The following is a 25,297-nucleotide window of genomic DNA, read 5'->3' as shown; positions in this document are numbered from 1 at the left end:
TAATCTTTATTTGCAATGACAATTTTTTATTTCGTAATGAAATTTCATTTTTTTTATTTTTTTATTTTTTGAGTATTTTCTACAATGGATGGTTGTTAGTGGGTGATTGTTGGTGAATAATGGATGGTTGTTGATGGGTGGTTGTTGGTGAATGAATGTTGAGTGAATGATGGATGATTGTTGGTGGGTAATTGGCGATTGTTTATTTTTTATATATAGTTAAAAAAAATTATTAAATATGTAGTGATATGTTTTTTGGTGAGGTGAATTATATATATATATATATATATATATATATTTTTTTCAATTTTTTAATTTTTTATATTTTTCTAGTCGAGAATAATATAAATATATAATTTTTTTTTACAAACAGTTAAAAAAATGTCACAAAAGATAAAAAAATAAACAAAAATAAAATCACAAAAAAACCTATATCCAAACAACACCTACAAACTTAGAGGAAAGTCGGTTGAGATTTGCCAAAATAGCAAATGACCATTGGAGTACCATTGCTATAATTTGATAAAATAATACTATTCATTGCCAAATTATAACAACAGCAATGGCAATATAGCAATAACCATTGGAGATGCTCTTAGCAGTCCTCTAATTTTTCTTGTCTAAACGATTGATAAACCAACTAGTGCAATGTGGTTTTAATACGTTTCTTTTCCACATTCTCTCTCATTCCAACTGTCTGGTGTGGTGTGGTGTATCACACTGTCATTGTAAAAGCGCTCTTTTTATTTTTTTCTCTTCTCTTCTCCTCTCCTTTGAGACTTTGATCTTGGTCTGATCTCTGAGTAATAGTAATGGGCGACGAGTCGCGAGTGGAGATGGATCAAAATGCATACATAAAAATGATACTACATGCCCTAAACCACAGGAACTCCGCCGTTAAGGGTCTCCTCTTCAGCTGCCTCTCCTCCGCTTCCGCCGACTTCCTTCACATTGTCGATTCCGTCACATTCTTCCACTTCCACCTCTCTCAACTCCTCCCCATCGAGATCACCCTTACTCAGGTCTTTCTCTCTCTTTCTCTCTCTCTCTCTCCTCCTTCCCCCTTATTCTCTCTCTCTACCCTCCTCAATTCTCCATCTTAATCTTCTTTTAGGAGGAACTATTTTTTATAATGCGAATTCCTGTATGGTATACTCGTCAGACTGATCCACGCTTCTAACTGCTCCGTTGGCCTTGAGGTCCTCTAACCATGCCTGCAAAAAGGTCCACAAAGGGGTGGTCGACCCCTTATGGACACTCCGACGATCAAGTTAGGTCAAGATAAACTGCTATTTTGATTAAGAGAGAGAGAGAGAGAAAGGGAGGAGTGGAAAGGTAAAGCTTAACCTTTAACGTATCTCAAAAGTTTCCTTATATCCTTTTGCTCATCATTTCCATGTCTATTCCAAGCTATTTTGTTGACCGAAAGTCTATAGTCTAGTTAACGTCGTTCATGGTGATTCTGCCTCTTCCGACGTGAAAGGTCTTCTCCGCATTAAATGTCATAGTGGCCTCATTAAATGGCTGATGTGTGGGTGCAATAACTTTGCAAGATCTTTGTCTACTCATGTGGCTAATTCCCTGCCTGACAAGTGTTTGAATGCCACTGGCCTTGGCCCGGCATTGGTACCTAGTTCGTGAGTTGGGCCCTAAACCATGGATTGGGCATTTTTGGGTGTCCATGGGCTGGGCCTTCTTGGGTGTCCATCAGTATCAGTAGTCCTCCATTCCCAAGTGTAGCTTTAGTTTAACGAAGAGAATAAGGAATGCGAAGATAGTCCTCCAAGGCCGGGTAGGGTAGGACAGGAGAGGGGTTGTTACTGGGAGAGTGGGGAGGGGTCGGACTGAAAAACTGATTGCCCGGCAGAAAAGCGGACCGCGAAAGTGACTGAGCGTGATTAATGACCAACCGGCACGTGAATGTAGCCGAACGTGAAAGTGGACCATTAGGCTTGGGCGACCATGAAGGTGGTCGAGCGTAGTGGAAAGAGGTTAGGCTAGCCGATAGGGAAGGTGGCCGAGCGGGAAGGAGAACTGTCAGGCTAGCCGACTACGAATGTGGCCAAACGTGAGGGAGAGTCGTTAGGCTGACCAACCGCGAAGGTGGCCGAGCGTAAAGGAGAAAGTTAGGCAGGTTGATCGCGAAGGTGGCCGAGGGGGAAGGAGGATCGTCAGGCCGACCAACCGCAAAGGTGGCCGAGCGTGGGGGAGAGCCGTTAGGCTGGCCGACTGTGAAGGTGGCCGAGCATGGAAAAGGACCGTCAAGAGGCATTAATGAGCACGGGGCTCAAGGACAAAAAATGTACGTAATGATGTGAAAGGGAAAAGACGGGAAAGGAAAATATAGGTAATGGTGGCGGTGTGGCGCGTGTACGCGCGTGAAGGGATCAGAACCGTCAATGAAAATGTAGGGAAAGGGTAAAGGTCATTTATAGCGGGGAATTTCAAAAGATAGGGGTGTTATCTTGGCTTTTGTTTTTTGAAATTGGCAAAGTTCAATTTCGACCTATGGAACACAGGTAAGCCTTGGGCTTTTGGACTTGTACGATTTACTTACCTAATCATGAGAAACCGACAAATCCCAGACTTGAGCTCGTTCGTGTCATGTGATTCACCATTGTTGCACGTTGCGAGTTTTCTTGCCCCTGCTACCGAAGTGATTTACAAGAACTACGTGAAATGACGGAAGAGAGGGCCCCTGTACTGACGCCAGACGCATTAGGGGAAGATGATGGCATTGCCTTGGCAGAGGAATACAAGGTGGAAAGATTGGGAGAAAATTAGAAAAGAGACCACCACGACCCTCGTCAACAACGGTGATATCGGCTGCTCAACCTGTAAGCCAAATGTCCCCTGACCACTGGCACACCAAAGTAGATAAATCAACATTGACGCTGGAAGACCTGAAAGAGTTACGAGTGAAGTACCAAATTCCGGCTGAGGTGGAGTTGAGGTTGTCGTCGGCAAAAGAGAGGGCATTAGACGTGAGGCCTATGGAGTTCACGCTCTATAAAGAGACGCTCCGAGGGGGTTTAAGACTACCCATTTCGCAGATCGTGGTGGAGGTGCTGAATTAGCTAGAAGTGGCACCTGGTCAGTTGATGTCGAACGCATGAAAAATCTTGTTGGCATGCGCGATTTCCTAGTCACAAGCGATCGGTAGGAAAGCGATGACGGTGGAGGAGTTTTTTTCATGTTACAAAGCTTTAGGCCAACAGGAGACCTGGGTGATGTTGCAGGCAGTAGCTGGGAGAGGGTTGATCACTGGATTGCCTTCGTCCGTGAAGGGCTGGCGATGGAAGTGGTTTTTCGTGTCAGAGAATGGTGGAAAAGGGGTGCGGACGATGTGGAAAATCCCCACGAAGTCGTTTGAACTGAAATTCAACGCGGTGGCAGAGGGCAGGGTGAAACATGTGAGGGCATGGAAGGATAAGGAGGGGCAAAAATGGAACGACCTGGTGAAACGGTCTGCATTGTTCATTATGGGTTTAGGGCCTGAACTTGCGCAGGGCAACCCTTTAATCGACGAAGTAGAGGCTAGGAAGAAAGTCCAAGTGGTTGAAGATAAGCAAATCATGGCGGCGACAGAAAAATACAAGGAGAAGGAAGGGGGTGGTACCAAAGGTGAGTGTGAGGCTGGAGGCTCGCCCAAGGCCCAAACCACTGGCAGGGAAGGACTTGAGCACGTTGATAGACCCTTTGAAGGAGAGGAGTAAGGCGGAGGTGGAAAGGGTTTTGGGGAAGAAAAAGAAAGGGTCAACCGAGGAAAAGAAGGGAGAGACTACTTAGAAGAAAACAAAGAGGCCAGTGGCGAGCGATGAAGTAGGTGGGACCTAGGCCAGAGATGGTTGTTAAGGAAGGGGGCGAGCCCCCAATCACGGAAATGGTGGAGTTGGGCGGAATAAAAGAAGGGTAGGTGGAGGAGGTGATAGCGTAAGTGTCAGAGGAAAGAACGATCCCCAATGAGCACAGCAGTGGATGCCAGGGGGACGGCTACACGCCATTTAGGAGCAGTAGTTGGTCTCCCGTCAACAGGAGAAGAGCCTGCCATTATGCTAAGTAATGTGCAAGTGGCAGCAGAACACTTGTTGGGAGCGGTAAATAATGTAGAAGTTAGGGATGTTTCCAGATTTGGTGATGCTGACCTGATGAGGGCATTCTGCTCAGTCCAAATGGAATCGCTGACCCTAGCAATAGCCTTGGTGGGGAAGAATGTGGGGGCGAAGATGGAGCTGGTCCCACTGAAAGCGCAGTTGTAGAAAGCCTAGGCAGAGCTAGGGAAAGCGAACACGGAGCGTGCACATTGGCGCTCAGCGGCATGAAGTATGTGTTACCAAGGGTTGAAGCATGCACAAAAGGCCAAGAAAATAGAGGTGCTGGTAGTAGTGCAGGGCTTCGTGGCCGAGCGCGCCACGGGTGAAGAGGAGAAGACCAAGGCGCAATTGGCAGATGCAAAGAGCAGCTGTGCAAGAAGGTAGCGGAATTATCTATAGAGCAGAGACGAGTCCAAGAAATTCGGGCAGCGTGTGAGACCGCAAAAGAGAGGTTAGAAAAGGCCCTAGTCAACAATAAAGAGTTGCGTGAATCGTTTTTGGGGGAGAAGGAAGAGGCGGAGGCACGGGCGGCAGAGTTGACGAAGGCCTTAACAGAGGAAAGGACCAAAAACGCAGAGCTAACCAGGATGATAGCGTCGGAGAGAGCTACCTATCCAGATCTATGCGTTGCCACGGTGGAAGAGTTCAAGCTATCACTTGAGTTCCAAATGGCAGTGAACGCAGCGGTGGCGAGGGGTTTGGCCAAAGAAGGGGAAGATGGGGCAGGACCTTCGAGCGCGGCAGCTGCCGAACTAGTGGAGGGGCAAACCAAGGGGGAAATAATCCAAAGTTTCCAGCAGTCAAACGTGTACAAGCATGAACTGAGTATGTGCTAGGACAGCGGGTGCGTGAGTTGTCAACGGAGGGTAGCGGAGCTCTTTCCGGACATTAATGTCAGACTTCTAAAGCCAGGAGATGGAGATATTGCTCAGATCCCCCTGGACGAGGGTATTGATGAGAAGGATCTAACGTCCAGTGAGGATGGGAGGCGGAGGCAGAAAAGAGTGAAGACCTGGGTTTGCTATCAACAGTGACACATACTTTACTTTTCTTTTCTTTTTTTTTTTTGAAATGAGCTTTTGTAAAGATGGAAAATTTTGTATGAACATTTGTGTTTAAATGACAAAAATTGTTTAGTTCAGTTGGTTAGAGTAATAAACTATTATAATACAATATGTGTGTGTAAAAATTTGATTTGTGAATGGGAAAATTGTTTGAGTAAACATGTGATGATTGTCTTATATCCCTCATCTATCAGCGGAAGGTATAGTAAACTTGATATGATTAAGGCACTGAGCTCGATTTGGCTAAGTTCTCAGTCTAGCTGAGCACTTTGGGCTCAGCCTTGCTGAGGCTTGAAGGACTCAGTCTGGCTGAGCGCTTCGGGCTTGGTCTTTGTTGAGGCTTGAAGGACTTAGTCTGGCTGAGGCTTGAAGGACTCAATCTGGCTGAGCGCCTTCGGCTCAGTCTTGCTGAGGCTTAAAGGACGCAGTCTAACTAAGCGTTTTGGGCTCAGTTTTGCTGAGGCTTGAAAGACTCAGTCTGGCTGAACGCCTTGGGCTCAATCTTGCTAAGGCTTGAAAGACTCAGTCTGGCTGAGCACTTTGGGCTCAGTCTTACTGAGGCTTGAAAGACTCAGTCTGGCTGAGTGCCTTGGGCTCAGTGTTGCTGAGGCTTGAAGGACTCAGTCTGGCTGAGCACTTTGGGCTCAGTTTTGCTGAGTCTTGAAAGACTCAGTCTGGCTGAGCGCTTTAGGCTCAGTTTTGCTGAGGCTTGAAGGACTTAGTCTGGCTGAGCACTTTGGACTCAATCTTGCTGAGTTATGGTTCAAGCCTGTTCAAGTTTTTCAATACTAATAATAAAGAGGAAATAACAATGTCATTGATGTGCAGTCATACTACTGAGAGTGTGTACATTGTATTGAAAAGGCAAAAAATGAACAAACGGGACGAACAACAAACAAAACAACAAGATAGACTATGTTTTATGGGAAGTACTGCTTTAAGTGTTCAGCATTCCATGGATGAGAGAGGTCGCGACCTTCCATGTCTTGTAGACGGTAGGTGCCTAGGCAAGGCCTGGATTTGACAATGTAAGGTCCTTCTCACTTTGCTGCTAGCTTCCCCTCGATCGGGTTTTTTGTAGCAAGAGTGACTTCTTGCAGGACTAAATCTCCCACTGCAAATTCTCTAGGTCGGACTCGGCGATTATAGTGCTACCTGATTTTTTGTCGTCTAGTAGTACTTCTTGTTCTAAAAATGTGATAATGTCCTCGGCCTATGGAATGGGTTTGTCCTGGAGTAGATGGATTGCTTGTAGGTCTGGTGAAATTACTAGATGGGTCAGGTATTCAATCTGGACGTCATAGCGGAGGTTGGATTGATCTGTTGAGGCTAACTGTGCCATTTTATCTACTTGGGAGTTCTCTGTTCTGGGGACATGCTTGATGTGGAAGCTATTGAAAAGGCGAGTGAGAGGAAGAGCGATGTCCTTGTAAGATCGCATTGCTTCTTCTTTGGCGTCAAACTCTCCTGTTATCTGACCAACGACCAAACGAGAATCACTAAACACTGTGAGATGGTCGACCCCAATGTCTCTGGCTAGTCGGAGACCTATTATTAGGGCCTCACATTCAGCCTCGTTGTTACTTGCTGAAAACAGGAATTGAGGGGAACATTTGAAGTACTCACCCTCCAGAGTGGTAAGGATTAGACCCGCTCCACTACCTTCTGTGCAGGATGATCCATCAACACCGAGAGTCCAGGAGTGGAGGTCTTCTGTATTAGGAATGATATGTACTAGCGGAAGGGGATGTATTTAGGATAAGATTGGTGAACTCCAGGATAAAATCTGCAACAGCCTAGCCTTTGATGGCGGACTGGGGTCGGTAAGAGATGTCGTACTGGCTTAATTCAACAGACTACTACATGAGTCTGCCCGACAACTCTGGCTGTTGCATGACTTTTTTTAAAGGTTGGTCAGTGAGGACCACTATGGAGTGGGTTTGAAAGTAAGGTCAGAGGAGTCTGGAGGTGATGACTAGAGCTAGGGCCATTTTTTCCAATAAGGGATAATTTTGCTCTGCCCTTCTGAGTGCGCAACTGATATAATAAACCGGGCGTGCGACTGAGTTGTCCTCTTTAACAAGGGTTACGCTGACTGTAAGGTGGGAGATGGCTAGGTAAAGAAAAAGGGTCTCCCTTGGGAGTGCTTGAGAGAGAATGGAAGGATTGGCCATGCATTGCTTGACTTGTTGGAACGCCTCCTCGGATTCAGTAGTCTAGTTGAAAGAGGTTCTGAGCACTTTGAAGAATCGAAGGCATATATTGGTGGCGCTTGAGATGAAACGATTGAGGGCAGCTACTTTGCTTGTGAGTTGTTGAACCTCCTTCACCGTTTTGGGAGACTGTATTTCCATTAAGGCCTTGATCTTTTCGAGGCTGGCCTTAATACCTCTGTGCCTGACCATGAAACCCAAGAACTTACCGGATCCAACGTCCAAAGCGCACTTTTCTGGGTTTAGTTTCATCTTGTACTTGCATAGGGCTTGGAAGGCCTCCCGTAAGTCGGATAGGTGATCAGAAGAGAGTCTGCTTTTGACGAGCATGTCATCGATGTAGACTTTCATGTTCTGACCTATCTGGTTCTTGAAAACGACATTGACCAAACGTTGGTAAGTAGCCCCCGCATTCTTCAAACCAAATGGCATCACACAGTAATGATAAGTTCCTCTGTCAGTAATGAATGAGGTGTGCTCCTGGTCAACCATGTACATTAAAATATGATTATAGCCTGAGAAAGAATCCATGAAGCAAAGCATCTGGTGTCCCGCAGTTGCGTTGACCAATAGATCTATCCGGGGAAGTGGGTAACTATCTTTGGGGCAAGCTCAGTTGCAGTCAGAGTAGTCGACGTACAGTCGCCATTTGCCATTATTTTTGTAGACTAAGATCACATTAAACAACCATCGGGGATAGTCCACGTTTCTGATGAACTGGGCCTTTAACAGCTTGTCCACTTCAGTGGCGATGAGGTTGTTGTCTTCTGGGTGGAAAGTGCTTTGCTTTTGGTTGGATGGTCAGAACTGGGGCTTAATACTAAGGCGATGTGTGATAAAGGAAGGGTTGATACCTGGCATGTCAGAATGAGTCCAAGTGAAGACATCATTGTGCTCAGTTCGGAGAGTCGTGAGGTCGACCTTCGTCTGGGAGGACAGGTGGGTGCCAATCCTAGCCGTTTTCATTGGATTGGTGGGATTAATTGGTACTTCAACCAGTTCCTCCACTGGTTCTCCTCTGATTTGCTCCTCTTCGTCCCTAACATTAAGGCCTTCTTTGATCATGGTTTCCCTCATCCTTACCTCTTTTAACGAGGCAACATTGTATTCTCTGGCCACTGTTTGCTCACCCCTCACTGTGCCGACCCCCTGGTCAGTTGGGAATTTTATGGCTAAATAGTATGTGGAGGTCACAGCTTAGAGAGCGTTGAGAGTTGTGCATCCAAGTATAATGTTGTAAGCGAAGGGGCAATCGGCGACGAAAAATGTGAGGAGTTTTGTGGACTGTCGTGGGTACTCGCCGATGGTGATAGGAAGGTCAATGGAACCGAGAGAAGTCACTCGATCCTCGGTGAAACCGATCAAAGAGGTTTGTAAGGGTGACATCTTTTATTCTCCAAGCTGGAGTAATCGATAGGTGTTGAGGAAGATGATGTCTGAGGAGCTGCCATTATCGACAAGTACCCATCGGACCCTATAGTTTGATAAGAGGGTAAAAATGACCAGCGAGTCATCATAGGGGAAACGAACGCCTGTGCAATTCACCTCCGTGAAGGTGATTGGCTCCGACCACTGCTTGGGTTGTTTGTAGGGGCGATTTATCGTTATTACTTCCTTATCGGAGCCTTGTCGAATTTTTCTAAGTTCAGCTCGCTGTGCCGACCAAGATGGTTTGCTGCATGTGAGCCCACCGGTGATGACTCTGATCTCACCTATCGGGGGAGGCAAGACCGCTTTGGACACGAGGTTGTTGTGGGGCTCGGTCATCTTGCCGCCTGGGTGGGTCAGGCTGTCTGGGGGGAGTGCGCTGATCGTTGCACCTTGGGGGGTTAATCTTGGGTCTTTGATGGGGAAGGGTTACTGTGAACTGGTTGAGGCGCCCTTGGCTAATTAAGGTCTCGACTTGGTCCTTAAGATTGATACATTCTTCAGTGGTATGGTTATGGTCACGATGGAAAGGAAACAACAATACTTGGATTGGTCCTGCCGGGTGGAGGGTGATTTTGACAGTTGGGACTATTTAAGACTATAGTCGTGCTGGAATTGGTGCAAGACTTACTCTATGGGTGAGTTGAGAGGTGTGTACTGTTCGAACCGACCAGGTAGGCGGGTAGGCAGCGGCCGGTTCGAGTGTGGAGGTTGGTCTGCATATTAGCGGTGTCGGTGGGTATATTGTGAGTGCCTAGGCTCAGGTTCCTTTCTCTTTTCCCTGGATTGTGTGGTTTTGGATGTGGAATTTTGGCGAGCTGCCATTGAGTCTTCGACATTCATGTATTCAGAGCTTTGGCAAAAAGGGTGGCCATTGCGGTCAGGGGGTTTTTGGAGAAGGAAAATAGAAAGTCTGACGACGCAAACCAGCTATGAAGGCGTTGAGAGTGACTTTGTCATCGTTTTCCTTCACTTGTAAGGTCTCCGTGTTGAAATGGGTGACAAAGCTGCAGAGCGATTCCCCTTTAGTCTGGGTTGTTTAGTAGTTGAGTCGCTGGATGTTACTGCCACTAAGCATCGATGAAGTGGCTGAGAAAGGACTCGTTGAGCTGGTGGAATAAAGTGATAGAGCCCGGAGGGAGCTGGCTGAACCAAAGTCATGCAGACCCCTTCAAGGTGACGGGGAAAACATGACACATGATCTCATTGGGAAATGAGTGGAGGATCATAAGTGTCTGATACGCTTCCACGTGGTCGACCGAATTGGTGGTACCATCGAAGGTGTCAATCGACGGCATTTTGAACTTAGGAGGCAGAGCTTTATCCTTGATGAAAGCGGTGAAAGGGGAGTTCACGGTTGAAGAAGGTTTATGTTGCAAATTTTGCATAACCCCTTGCAGCTGAATCTTTATGGCCCGTAATTTTTCGTCCCAAACAGGGACATTGTCCCCACAGGCATGAATCGGGGGTTGAACACTGCTAGCTTCGCTTTCATGGACGACAGCGTGGTGCGGCGGATGATGGTTATAGAAAGGTGGTGGTCCCTCTTGGCGGGATTATGGTCCTGGGGGAGGGGGTTTAGATTGTCTAGATGTGATGGTTAAGGACGCGGGGCGATGGGGGAGAATGTTCCTTGGGACACATGTGGTGGAAATGGGTGATGATCGTGGGTTTGTGCAGGGTTGGAAAGAACTATCTATTGCGGTGGAGGAGGGACAGGCAGATCATGCTGGAGCAGGGTGTTAATCAGGGCTTGGTTTTGCTCAGTTAGCCGGTTGATGCTGTTGGTGAGCCCAGCGAAATATGGAGGTGGGTTATTTGGGTTGGAGGATTCGGCTTCAGGATTGCCCGCGTTGTGTTATGAATCCATGGACCTTGTCACGGCCATCCACCCTAGGGTAGGAAATGGGTGATAAAGGACTTCTCTCCGATGATAATGAACATAACTGTCGACCAAAGATCTTTCCCATAGATAGTGCCAACTGATAATGCGAATACCTATATGGTAGACGGGTCGGACTGATCCACGCTTCTAACTGCTCTGCTGGCCTTGGGGTCCTCTAAGGTCCACAAAGGGGTGGTTGACCCCTCACAGACACTCCGACGATCAAGTTAGGTCAAGATAAACTGCTATTTTGATAGAGAGAGAGAAAATGAGGAGTGAGAAGGTAAAGCTTAACCTTTAATGTATCTCGAAAGTTTCTTTATATCTTTTTGCTCATCATTTCCATGTCTATTCTAAGCTATCTTATTGGCCGAAAGTCTATAGTCTAGTTAACGTCATTCATGGTGATTCTATCTCTTCCGGCATGAGAGGTCTCTGCCGTATTAAATGCCATAGTGGCCTCATTAAATGGCTGATGTATGGGTGTAATAACTTTGCAGGATCTTTGTCTACTTATGTGACCAATTCCCTGCCTGACAAGTGTTTGAATGCCATTGGCCTTGGCCTGGCATTGGTACCTAGTTCGTGAGTTGGGCCCTGAACTAGGGATTGGGCCTTCTTGGGTGTCCGTGGGCTAGGCCTTCTTGAATGTCCATCAGTATCAGTTTTTAACCTGACTTTTTTTATTTTTGTTTTAGGCAGACTAAAAACGTTGGATTTGGAAGAAATTTTGATTCACAAATAATTATACTTTTAAATGTAACATTTTATTTTATTGACATTTTAACTAAATTAGTCCCAACCTAATTCTCAAACAAGGCCTTAGGATTTTTTCTGTTAATTTCACTTTTATACTACTCAATTATTACATTTTTTTTTTATTGTATTTCATTATCTATCAGTTTCATCTGTTTGATTGTTTTTAATTTTAGTTAAATGTTAACTAGTGTTCCATGACACATATTATCGGCCTGTGATATAAGTGTTTTGAAATTTTTAAAAGGTGTTAGAATTTTGTGATGAGTTTATATCGAAATTTACAAATTTTTTTATTTTTATTTTTAATGTTTTAAAAATGAAAATTTTATTTTGTTATCGAGATTTTTTATTTTTATTTTTTTATTTTGTTAGTAAGACCCTTTTAGTTAATGTGGTCTAATTGGTTGGAGAAACTTGCTAACTTCAACCATACAATTAAATTTATTTTTTTTCATTTTTTAACTCATTAACAGAGGGGTGGAGGAGAAATTGAGTTTTGATTTAATATAATATGGTCCGCGTAAGAAGATAGGAATATGATTTAAGTCATCTAAATTGTAAAATATATATATTTTTTTTGTCCATTTAGTTGGGTTTTCACCGTTACTTAACGGTGTCTTTAATTGGATCATATGAATTAAAATAAACTACTAAATAAATAGTTGGAATTGATAGTTTACAACCCGTATTGATTGAGGAAATAGTGAGAAAGGTAATTTTCTTATAATGACACTTTAATTTTTCATAAAAAAAATGGTGGAATTTGGTGAGAAACCAAACTAATTGGTTGTGTATTTTTGTATGATATTAGGATTGGCCATAACAATACAAGAAAGAAAAAAGAAATCTTACCCATATTCCTATTTCACATGGTTTTATTTCACATGGTTTCATTTTAACTCATCCATATATGATATTGAAGAAGCATATATACCAAAGAACTGTTAAGGATGAAATAGAAAAAAATGTCAACAGTGAATTAACACCCTTTTCCTTTATAGATGATCCATTGGAATAGATAAAGGAGTACTATACTGCTCATGGTTTGGATATTGTTGGTTACTTCCATGCCAACGAGTGATTTGATGATTTCGAGCTCAGTAATGTTGCCAAGAACATTGGCGATCTCATACATTGGTTCTTCCCCCAAGCAGCTTTGCTTTTGGCAGCTTTTCAATTACACCATTGTTAAATTCTGTTTCTTTTCTGTCAACTTATGCATATGTATTATATTTCTATTAATTTATTTTTGTGTATGTTCTTTGAATTTCAGTTAGATAACAAGAAACTTGATGCTTTACCAAAGGGAAAGGACAGGAGCCCTGCGATGCAGGTGAGTTTTTCTGTTATTACCATAGTCATTGTTGTATAATCTCCTGTACCTGATGCAGATGAGTTTAACTGTTTAGTTTTCTTTCAGTGATTGAATGACTTGGGCGAAGAAACTTCTTGCTGTTACTAGCCTGCTGCATTGACATTTGATTTACGTTCTAAAGTTTTCACCTTTGCCTTGGAAGTAAAAGTTTTTCAGATTTTTTTCAGTATTCTCTGATGTTTGCTTGCTTATCTGTATGTGGTGCAAATGGAGGAAAGTCCCTCTTGGGTATTGTATACCGTGAGAAAAGTTTCCATTTTTGGAAGTCTAGTTACTTTGTGAAAACTTTTAGTTGTAAGTTCAGTAGATGATTGCATATAGCTTCCTTAGATGGCTTTAATAGAAAGAAAGGTGTGATTTGGATTGAACTCCTAACAATTTCTCTACAGGACATGAAAACCATCTGGATTATTAGTGTGGGGACATATTTTCTGATTACCAACACGTGGCATGGTGACGCCGACGTTTCAGCCGAGGTGCCACGTACCCTGGTAGTTAAGCCGAGGTAATCTCGGATAATCCGAGGTCATCTCCGAAGATGTCGGAATCCGAAGATAAGGGACAAGAGTCCTGAAGCAAAGAGGGGACTTAATTAAGATAAGGATAAACCTCTTAGGGAGTTTATCTCTATCTCCTAAAGAGTCCAGAGTAAGTACTAAGATTGGGGTACACAGAAGTCATATTTCTAGTTGGACTTGGATTAAGTATATTATAAAAGAGAGGCACCCCCGTGGGTCTAAGGTATGTAATTCATACTTGAGTATTCAGTTTAATACTTGATTATCCTTGAGAAACGTACTGACTTGATCGTCGGAGTACCCCCGGGTGGAAGAACCACCGCCGGAGCTTTTCCTTTCTGTTACAGGTTGTTGGAGCCATCTATTCTGCCGGCGCTTTGCTGCTGATCACTAAACGGGCAGTGTGGTCAGATTTTTACCCACACAATTTGGCGCCGTCTGTGGGAACGAAGGAAGAATAGATGGCCAGTAACGGACAGCAAGGAAACGCTGGGGACGATGCTCCTTCTGGAAGCAGCAGACCAATTAACCTTGACGCCGAAGGAGACAATCACAATACAGAAGCCCGTGACCAGGGTCACAGGGAGAACGACGATATCCAGGAAGGTGACACAACAAAAAGATCAAACCAAGGAAAATACTACAATGAAGACAACCTCCAGGTATGGAGGGACAGGTGCCTACGCAGAGACGAGGAAGTAAAAGAATTAGCAAACAAGTTGGCGGACCTCCAGTCGGTCGTCAACTTCATGATGCAGAATAATGTTATGCAACCACCATACCCGCTGCAAAATACGCCGATGCCAGCAACCAACACCCAGAAAGGTGGAGGAAAAACAATCCCCGAGGTCCCTCAACATACCAGGAGCGGAAGGCATTCTCACCGGTCTTCCAGGGAAGTCGGACGAGAAAGGCCAAGGCAAGAAGAGTCCCGAAGGACACAACACATGAAGAATCCAGACCCCAAAGAACATCGACATGTTCAGGGGCAAGTACTCCACTTTGACACAACCCATGAAAAAAGACCCAAACGGACCCACCTCGAGGCCGAGAGCAGTATACCAAAAAGACTAAAATCAAAAGACAGCCGAGCTCCAGGGAGGAGCAAAGAAGACTTAAGGGACTACCTCAAGAGGAGGCAGCAAAATGCAGAGGCCGAGGTAAACTCCCCAGTAAAACCGAAGACAGCCTTCTCGGTAGAACTGGACAAATTTGAACCACCCAAGAGGTTCAGTATGCCGAGGTTCCAAATCTATGATGGTAAGTCAGATCCAAACTTTCATGTTGGGCTATACCTAAATTCAATGGCACTATATAGCGGGAACGAACCATTGCTCTGCAAGGTATTCCCCTCATCCTTTGGGGAAATTGCATCTGATTGGTTCCACAAGTTACCGAAAGGAAGTATAAAGACATGGGAAGGCTTGGCCGAGATGTTTGTGGCCAGGTTCGTGACCAACAAGCTGCAACCCCTGAGGGTTGATGCCTTGATGGCTCTAAGAATAACCAAGGAAGAAGGCCTTAGGGCCTATGCAAAGAGGTACTACGAGGTGTTCAACCGAATACCCGAATGCAACCAGGAAGTAGCAGTCGTGTCTTTCAAGAACGGCCTGAAAGATGACTGCCCACTACGGAAGTCTTTGGCAAAAACATTGCCAAAGAGCATGGAAGAACTCATGGCAAGAATTGAGAAATACGCCAGGGCCGAGGAAGATACGTCGGGAAACAAAGAGGTGAAGCAAGAAAAAGGAAACGGCTCGCCAAAGCGAGGCCGAGTCAACAATGGACCCACCAGACAAGAAATAGAATTAAGAAATAAACAGGCGGTAACCACGGTATTCCGGATCCCAATCCATAAAATCTTGGATCGGATTCGAAATCAACCATATTTCAAGGTTCCGGAAAGAGCACCAGGGGAATACATGGGAAGAAACGTCGGCAGACGTTGCGCCTACCACAATGAAGAAGGGCATCCAACTCAAGGTTGCAGAGCCTTAAAAGCACACTTGGAGGACCTAGTAAGGCAAGGCCTCCTGAGGGACCTGGTCGATGAGGCCAGAACAAGGGAAGAACAGGCAAGGTTGCCTCAAGCACCAGCAGCACCCCCTCCCCCAGCACAGCTACCACAGGCAGGAGAACCAAGGGTGGTCAATGTGATCCACTCAAGGGTCAGCGAAAACGAAGTCAGAGGAGAAACCCAGAGGGTAAGACATCTACAGCATATCTACCAAGTTGGGGACAAGAGACATCGGCCAGAAGAATGCCAAGGGCCAATGATAGCCTTTACCGAAGCCGACCTAGAATTGGTCCAACATCCGCATAATGATGCCTTGGTAGTATCCCTCCAGGTCGGGGAGTGCCAAGTAAAACGCATCCTAATAGACCAAGGCAGCTCCTGTGATATCATGTACGTCAGATGTTACAAAGAGCTAGGCCTTCACCCCGATGACCTAGAGCAATCCAGCGGCCCGATGGTCGGCTTTAATGGAACGCCGACATGGCCACTGGGTGCAACAAGCTTGGAGGTACAAGCCGGCACTAAGAAGATCAGGACAGAATTCCTGGTTATTGACACACCCTCACCATACAACATCATCCTTGGAAGACCATGGTTGCATGCAATGGGGGCAGTTCCCTCGACGTTGCACCAACTACTCCGATTCCCAACAGAGAATGGGATTGAAGAAGTCAGAGGGGATCAACTACAAGCCAAAAATTGCTCAATGGCAGCGATAAAGTCCACCTGTAGTATACAGGAGCCAAAGAAAGCAGAAGTTGAAGATGGAGACATGGAAGTCCTGGAAGACGTCGGGAAAGAACCGACCGAAAAAAGCGAAGAAGCGCTAAAGAAAATCCTCGTCCAGGAGGGCGACGAAGAACGATTTTTTCTTCTCGGCTCTGGCTTAGCTAAAGAAGAAGAAAAGGAACTAGAAAATTTTTTAAAGGCAAACATAGAGGCATTCGCCTGGACACCCTATGAAATGCCTGGCATTGACCCCGAGGTCACTTGCCACAGTCTGAATGTCGACAGATCGGCAAAACCAGTGATTCAACGAGCCAGAAGGCCGACGTTATTACACGTCGAAGCAGTGGAGGAAGAGGTAGACAAACTCCTTGAAGCCAGGGCCATCCGAGAAGTTCAGTACCCAACGTGGCTGTCCAACACAGTAGTAGTAAAAAAAAAGAATGGTAAGTGGAGGGTTTGTGTGGATTTTACCAGCCTCAACAAAGCTTGCCCCAAGGACAGCTTCCCTCTGCCCAAAATCGACCAACTGGTAGACGCCACTTCGGGACACGAAAGAATGAGTTTTTTAGACGCATACAGAGGGTACCACCAGATTGCTATGTACCCTCCAGATGAGGAGAAGACCGCGTTCATCACCCCGAAAGGCCTGTACTGTTATAAGGTAATGCCTTTTGGGCTGAAAAACGCAGGAGCAACCTATCAGAGGTTAGTAACAAAGATGTTTAAACATCTGATCGGCAAAACAGTAGAAGTTTACATTAATGACATGGTCGTAAAGACCAAGGAGTCAAAGGGTCATCTTGCCGACCTAAAAGAGGTCTTTGACATACTCAAAAGATATCGGCTCCGACTCAACGCCGCAAAGTGCGCATTCGGAGTTGGGTCAGGTAAATTCCTAGGCTATCTGGTAACAAGAAAGGGCATAGAAGCCAGCCCAGACCAAATCAAAGCCATCCTGGAGCTACAGAGCCCAACATCGACAAAGCAAGTCCAAATGCTCACTGGAAGGGCCGCAGCCCTGAACCGATTCATCAGCAGAAGCTCAGACAAGTGCAGACCCTTCTTTAACCTAGTGAAAAAAGCCACCGATTTCCTATGGACAGAAGAATGTGAAGCTGCCTTAGCCGACCTAAAAAAGTACCTGACCTCAACCCCGGTCCTTTCTAACCCAGTCCCAGGGGAGGAATTATTTTTGTACTTAGCAGTCTCTGAACACGCAGTCAGTGCAGTGCTAATCCGAGAGGAAAAAGGAGAGCAAAAGGCTGTCTATTATGTAAGCAAGACTTTGGCAAATGCAGAAACAAGATACCTACCACTGGAAAAATTAATGCTGGCCCTGGTAATGGCTTCAAAGAAATTAAGCCATTACTTTCAGGCACACAAGATTGTGGTTCTAACAGAGCACCCACTGAAGTCCTTATTGCATCAAGGAGACTTAACAGGAAGGATAGCAAGATGGGCAGTGACACTGGGTCAGTTTGACCTGGAATTTAGACCAAGAACAGCAATAAAGGGCCAAGTTTTGGCCGACTTCGTCGCAGAACTCACACCTGAAGCCATCACACCTCGGGCTCCGTCGAGCCAAGATGAGGACCATCCCAACAAGAAAAAAGAAACCCAGTCAAAGACAAAACAGCAAGAGAAAGAAAAACTTAGACCATGCAGCATCTACATCGGCGATTCGTTCAGACTATTTGTCGATGGAAGTTCAAACCGCCAGGGAGCAGGAGCAGGAGTACTGTTGATATCTCCAGATGGAGAGATTGTAGAACAGTCCATCCAACTGGGGTTCAAAGCCTCCAATAATGAAGCAGAATATGAGGCATTAATTGCAGGACTAAAGCTAGCAGCAGCAGCAGAGGCAGACGAGGTAATTGTTTTTTGTGATTCGCAATTAATTGTTAACCAGTCAACAGGAGAATTTGCAGCCAGAGACGAAAGAATGTCGGCATATGCAAAGGAAGTCATCCGACTGGCGGCCCTATTCCAGAACTGCAGATTACTCCAAGTCAGCCGAGATGACAACACCCACGCCGACGCGTTAGCCAACCTGGCCAGCTCAATTCAAACTGGAAAAACAAGGACAATTATGATCGACTACATGTCGGCCCCGAGTATAGATAAACAGAGTACCGAACAAGAAACGATGTGCGTGGGCCTTGGACCAAGCTGGATGGATGCAATCATTGCATTCCTAAAAGAGGGGAAGCTACCAGAAGACCACAAAGAAGCACATAAAATTAGGCTGAAATCAGCCAGATTCAGCCTAACAGCGGAAGGCCATCTCTACAGGAGGTCCTTCACTGGACCACTTTTAAGGTGCGTACACCTTTTACAGGTTGAAGATTTTCTTTATGAGATTCATGAAGGAATTTGTGGAAGCCATACTGGGGGCAGATCGTTAGCCCATAGGGCCATTACCCAGGGGTATTGGTGGCCCTACATGCAAAAGGATGCCGAAGCCTATGTAAAGAAGTGTGAGCAATGTCAAAAGTTTGCACCTCTAATACATCAGCCAGCTGCCGACCTAAACCCAGTATCCAGCCCCTGGCCGTTTGCCCAATGGGGCATGGATCTGGTTGGACAACTTCCCCAGGCAACTGGGCAGAGGAAATACTTGTTGGTAGCAACAGACTACTTCACAAAATGGATAGAGGCAGAACCTCTTGCCAAAATCCGAGATGTGGATGTCAAGAATTTTATTTGGAAAAACATAATCACCAGATTTGGGATTCCGAGAGCTATAGTTGCCGACAACGGAACACAATTCGACAGCAAACTCATCAAAAACTTCTGTGCAAAATTCAAGATCAAGAATTATTTCTCAACACCAAGTTTTCCTCAAAGCAATGGGCAAGCAGAGGCGTCCAACAAAGTAATCCTGGATGGAATAAAGAAGAGGCTCCAGGCAGCAAAAGGAAAGTGGGTGGACGAGCTACCCAACGTACTTTGGGCATATCGGACTACGCCAAGAAGATCAACAGGAGAATCCCCCTTTGCCATGGCCTATGGCACAGAAGCAGTCATCCCATTAGAGATCGGCATCCCAGGGATCAGAACCCAGGGAGTAGAAAATGGCACCAATGACATACTCTTAGCCCGAGACCTGGATTTACTAGAAGAACGAAGAGAGAAGGCTGCAATTCAGCTTGCAGTATACCAGCAACAGCTTGCCAGAGCTTACAACAAGAAAGTTAATCCAAGGGATTTTCAAGTCGGCGACTTAGTCCTAAGAAAAGTCGTCGGAAACAAGAAGGATCCCAGGGAGGGCAAGCTTGGCCCAAACTGGGAAGGACCCTACAGAGTCACCTCGGTATTAGGCAATGGAGCATATCGGCTTGAAGACAACGAGGGCAAAGCATTGCCCAGACCTTGGAATACTTGTAATTTGAAATTTTTCTATCATTAGAGAAACATCATTGTTTGGCCGATGTTATCAATAAAAATCTTTTCAGAATCCTTTCAACATGATCGATTGATAAAGTTATGCATGGATGTTTTTGAAGACATATCAAACTTAAAGATAAGCCGATGTTATTCCTTGATCCACTTGTTGAAATTTGTAGCAATTTACAAGTTGGAATCAAGCTGATTCCTTATCTTCACTTGTTGAAATTTGTAGCAATTTACAAGTTGAAGATAAGCCGATGTTATTCCTTGATCCACTTGTTGAAATTTGTAGCAATTTACAAGTTGGAATCAAGCTGATTCCTTATCTTCACTTGTTGAAATTTGTAGCAATTTACAAGTTGAAGATAAGCCGATGTTATTCCTTGATCCACTTGTTGAAATTTGTAGCAATTTACAAGTTGGAATCAAGCTGATTCCTTATCTTCACTTGTTGAAATTTGTAGCAATTTACAAGTTGAAGATAAGCCGATGTTATTCCTTGATCCACTTGTTGAAATTTGTAGCAATTTACAAGTTGGAATTAAGCTGATTCCTTATCCTCACTTGTTGAAATTTGTAGCAATTTACAAGTTGAAGATAAGCCGATGTTATTCCTTAATTCACTTGTTGAAATTTGTAGCAATTTACAAGCTGGAATTAAGCTGATTCCTTATCTTCACTTGTTGAAATTTGTAGCAATTTACAAGTTGAAGATAGGCCGAGGTTATTGCTTAAGTTCTCATAGCAATATGTGGGTTGTTTAAACCCTAGAGAAGATGCTTAACACTTGTTGAAATTTGTAGCAATTTACAAGTTTATGTTAAGCCAACGTATGATCACCCGCCGAGGTATACAGAAAACTGAGGGGTTGAAGCAAAGGTTAAGTATATTGTTTAGACACTTGTTGAAATTTGTAGCAATTTACAAGTAGATTAGAACGAAATCGTTGTTTAAATACTTGTTGAAAACTTGAAAAGAAAAAGATGGCAAAAGTACACATTGAGTAGTATATGATTTGTGCTTATCAAAATTTATACAAGGTTTGCAGGTTAGTATCTTGCCGAAGTAAAAGCTTTGCAGTTATACCTGAGGTATGTAACCCCGAGAAGATTGCACAAAGAAAGCAGAAAGCAAGCAAAAATTTCTAAGTATAGAACTACGCAGAAGCAAACAACAGAACATCATAAGATTGACATATCCATAGCAAGAACAGTTGCAAATACATACTAAAAAAGGCACATCGGCCATAAGAAGGAATATACATTGTCCAGGAATTGAAAGAAAAAACAAAGTCCAAAATCCAGAAAAGAAAGAAGGGAAAATCAAGACTCTTGAACATCAGCAGCAGCAGGAACTGGAACCTCGGATGATTTAGCTGGAATCTCCTCGGCCACCTTCTCCGCTTGTATTTCGACATCTATCTCTGCCAAAGTTGTGTCAAGATTTCTTTCAGTCAGAAGGAGGTCAGATGATAGACGCCCTGAAACAGACTCCTTGGACACTTCCTCAGCATCATCACCCCCCTCATCTTGAGTTAAGTCCATAACCAGTTCAGCGGGAGGAGGGGACTTGACTTCGGCAGCATTCTTGGACTTTCTCACCAAGGCCTCACCATCATCATTTTCTTCATCTTCCTCCTCGGCCTCGGACTCTGACTCACCAGCAGGAGGAGGTGGAGGAAATGGTAACGGAATAGCATCGGCCTGACGCAATGGCGAGTCAGCAGGAAGGTCAAGCTTTTTTATCAAGGACATCCAACCAAGGGAAAACCCCCTGTTGCATGCCTGCCTGACTTGGAGCTTGTAGTCTTCTGCAACATCGGCCATACCTTGAGCATAGGCCTTTTCATCGGCCTCTTTGATTTCGGCCTCCTTGGTGGCCAGCGCTTGTTGAAGTTCTTTTTGCGCTTGGACCTTCTGAGCCTCGGCCTCCCTTTTCTCGGCTTCAGCTACCTTTTTAACGGCTTCAGCAGCTTCGGCCTTTTCAAGAGCTAAGGTTTGGTTCTTTGTTGCAGCCTCGGCTTGATCCTCTAGTTTTTTCATTTTTACTTCAAGGGCCTTTAATTCTCTCTTCATTGAAGTCGCTTCCCTCTTCATATCAACCAATCTTTGACGATTTTCAAAGGATTGCATTGCAAATGAATGGGCATGTTGGATAGCCTGAATGCAAACAGAAGTATCAGAAAATTTTCTTAGAAAGAAAAAGAAGGAAGAAACATAAATACAAACAGAAATACTTACTTGAGCAGAATGTTGGAGCATAAGAGCATAATTTTCATACTCACTAAAACTGGCATTTCGCTCCAAGTCATTCGGTAGAAGGAGAGCAGTGCTAAGAGCGACAGCAACATTAATGTCGTCAGCACTCTCGCTAGCCATAATGGGCCTGTCCTCCAGAGATAGATCAGGGGCCCATGGGACGTCGGGCTTCTTTGAAGCCGAGGTCGTCGCAGACGATGACCTTGGCCGCTTTGTTTGGGTAGACCCTGAGGGTTGACCCTCAGCAGATCTCTTGGTAGAGACAGAGGCTGATTTCTTGCTTTCTGCCAGCTTTGAAATAGGCACAGTATCTTCAGCTTCGGCATCTGTAGCCTTGGCCTTAGGCTGAGCCCTTTTTACTCTCTTTTGTTTGGGTGGGAGCATTGTTTGCCCTGGTGCGGCTTCGGCGTCAGTTGGAATGTCGGCAAGAAGATCTTGGACGACAGGCTTTGAACGAACCATTTCGGCTGTTTTTACAAGCTTTCTTCGGCGTTTACGTTCTGGAATTGGTATTAAGTAGGGGGCCGAAGTGGATGGAAGATCGGCTGGGTCAGATGTGGATTCTTGATCTGTTCGGGATGTAGAAGCAGTTAAGGTTGTGGCTGTAGGTGGAGAAAGGCTCTTTTTCCTTTTTCTTGGGACGTCGGGTAAGGTAGATTTGTATGTAGGGATGAAGTTTAGTAATACTGGGGCTTTTCGTTTATGGATTGGGAGGCCAAGAAGCGTTTTCAGATCTGTTCCTGGGAAGAAGGATTGACGAAAATTTTTCGGTGGTTGATGAAGATCTGCAAAGAATCAGACGTCAGAAATAGAGTATTGAAATCTTAAGTAAAAAACAACTAAGTGTTGACTCAGGGCTCTTACTCTTGCCCTCTGTAAGTGTTCGAGGAAGAGGGTAGAGGTGGACATCTTCATCTGGGCCAAATTCCCAATTTCCAGAGGCAATAAGAAAGTCATCTCCAGCCCCCTTGTTGGAGTCTGGAAGGTCGGCTATAATCTTGTACTGAGTGGATCTCGGCTTAAGGTAATAGACAAAACCCCTATCCTTCAGATCGAGAGGACACATGGTATAACAATATTGAAGGTCGGCTAGGGTGATTCTAAGGTTTTCTTGCCTAGCTAAGGCAATAATGCCGTTAATTACCCTATAGGAGTTGATAGTGAGTTGCATAGGGTTCAGCCTATAGAAATGGAGAACTTGACGAAAGAGGGGATCGAGTGGAAGCCGAAGTCCACATTCGGTAAAAGCAACTATTGGAAAAGGCATTGTATGATCTGTGGGCACGATGGTATCATCATCCCCAGACAATTTAAGATGAACATCGGCTGGGATAGAGAATTCTTGTCTAAAGTATTCAAGTTTTGTTGGGGTATTTACCCTATGCCTCCACATACCCATTATGTTGGCTTAAACTAAGAGGAATCTGTCTTAAAAGATGGGCGTTTTTTTTTAAGTTTCCCTAAAGATTAAGGGTTCTACAGACAAATCCCAAATCTATGAACTATGAAGATAAAGATCGAGGGCACAGATCTGGGACAGATACAAAAAAGAAGAAAACAAAGACGAAGTTTCAGATTCAAGAACAGAGGTATAGTTCTCAGAAGCAGTAGAGATACAGAAACAAATCAAGAAACAGCAGCAAAGAGAATGATGGAAAAGCATAGAAGCTCAAAATATAGCCACAAATTCAAGAGACAAATGAATCCCAGACCTCGAACAAAATCAGTAATGGCAGTAGACAGACAAAAGCACATAAAGAGAATTGAAGAATTAAAAGAAAGGGTCTTACCAGAACAAATGAAGCCAAGGCAGTGCTCACCAAACCCAGAAACCAGTTGCAACCGCAAAGAGGGCTTTTGCAAGAATGAAGGATCAAAAGCAGTTCCAGGAGAAAGTTTGAAGCAGTGGCGGATTCGAAGAAGAAAAAGCTTTCAGAAGGAGAGAGAACGAGAAGACAGAATGAAAAAAGTAAAGGAAAAGAAGAGGCAAAAAAGAGTTTTGTCAAAAATTTGAAACGGCGGCAAAAATAGGGCAATTATTGCGCCTAGGGTAACGCACGCGTCAGACGGCGCAGACGAACGAACAGACAGCTTCCAGGCGCGTCACTGACACGCTCCAATAAAGACGAAACACGTGGAAGAAACAGTTAGATATGCATGACAGCTCATGTGCGTAGGGGAGTACGACCGAAGCCTCGTTCTCCGAAGAGAACACGTCGGCTGAAAGAAGATAATCTTGGCAAAACAGTTTTTTTTTTTGAACCATTACTCAGAAAAGAAGTGACAAAATTTCGAACAGTGTAGGTTCCATCACCTCAGAATGCCGAGGTAATAGAACCTAGGGGGCAGTTGTGGGGACATATTTTCTGATTACCAACACGTGGCATGGTGACGCCGACGTTTCAGCCGAGGTGCCACGTACCCTGGTAGTTAAGCCGAGGTAATCTCGGATAATCCGAGGTCATCTCCGAAGATGTCGGAATCCGAAGATAAGGGACAAGAGTCCTGAAGCAAAGAGGGGACTTAATTAAGATAAGGATAAACCTCTTAGGGAGTTTATCTCTATCTCCTAAAGAGTCCAGAGTAAGTACTAAGATTGGGGTACACAGAAGTCATATTTCTAGTTGGACTTGGATTAAGTATATTATAAAAGAGAGGCACCCCCGTGGGTCTAAGGTATGTAATTCATACTTTGAGTATTCAGTTTAATACTTGATTATCCTTGAGAAACGTACTGACTTGATCGTCGGAGTACCCCCGGGTGGAAGAACCACCGCCGGAGCTTTTCCTTTCTGTTACAGGTTGTTGGAGTCATCTATTCTGCCGGCGCTTTGCTGCTGATCACTAAACGGGCAGTGTGGTCAGATTTTTACCCACACAATTAGTACTTTGAATTTCATCCTAGCAAAGGAATAAGGGTTGTAACCCCTGCAATGAAATTTCTCAAGTGCGACTCCTTTTGCATGCAAATACAAGCATAAAGCAATGGCAATTTCCTGTTTGTTTTATTATGTCATCTCAACTTATCCCTGTGCAACTATTTTTTCATAAATTGTTTTTCGTTATCTTGATATATTTTAGACATATCGATCTTAATATTTTGTCTTTTGCATTGTAGTCTCAGTTATCCTTTTTGCATATTGGTTTGCATTGCACGTGGCAGACTTGGCTGAATTTGACTTGTCGTCCCATGTTTGTACATGGAAAACCCGATACGTCTTTGGAGTTTTAAGGTTTTATTTTCAGTTCTTTTTTAAAAGCAGGCTTGATATTTATTTCTATCTTCATTATTTAGCTTTATACAAGAGATTCATCCAAGTGTTGGAAGCTAGCTGGATCAGACAGAAGCAACTGATTGGCAATCAAGGAGCCATCGGCAAATACAGTGCTGTTGGACTACATTTCTTCTCACCACCTAGATGACATTAGCAAGTAGGAGTGTGTGTTAATTTCCACACACTATTTTGCATGGCAGATTTGCATTTGATTGAATTTGACACAAACAATTCTCGATTTGCTTCTCTTTGCAGGGACTGGTTGAACCCAGAACTCTTCAAGTGATCATAA

The 25,297-nt window shown here is 44.5% G+C and overlaps 1 pseudogene; it reads left to right on the top strand.

Annotated features, from left to right (window-relative positions):
- Positions 1 to 812: 812 nt before the first annotated feature.
- On the top strand, positions 813 to 25,291 carry LOC114319756 (ER membrane protein complex subunit 8/9 homolog; annotated as a pseudogene).
- The last annotated feature ends 6 nt before the right edge of the window (positions 25,292 to 25,297 follow it).

Source organism: Camellia sinensis, chromosome 7, assembly GCF_055761805.1.
Source record: "Camellia sinensis isolate YWXY chromosome 7, ASM5576180v1, whole genome shotgun sequence".
Classification (NCBI taxonomy): Eukaryota; Viridiplantae; Streptophyta; class Magnoliopsida; order Ericales; family Theaceae; genus Camellia; species Camellia sinensis.
The sequence above is the reverse complement of the archived record's forward strand: the minus strand, read 5'-3'. Positions and strand labels throughout refer to the sequence as shown.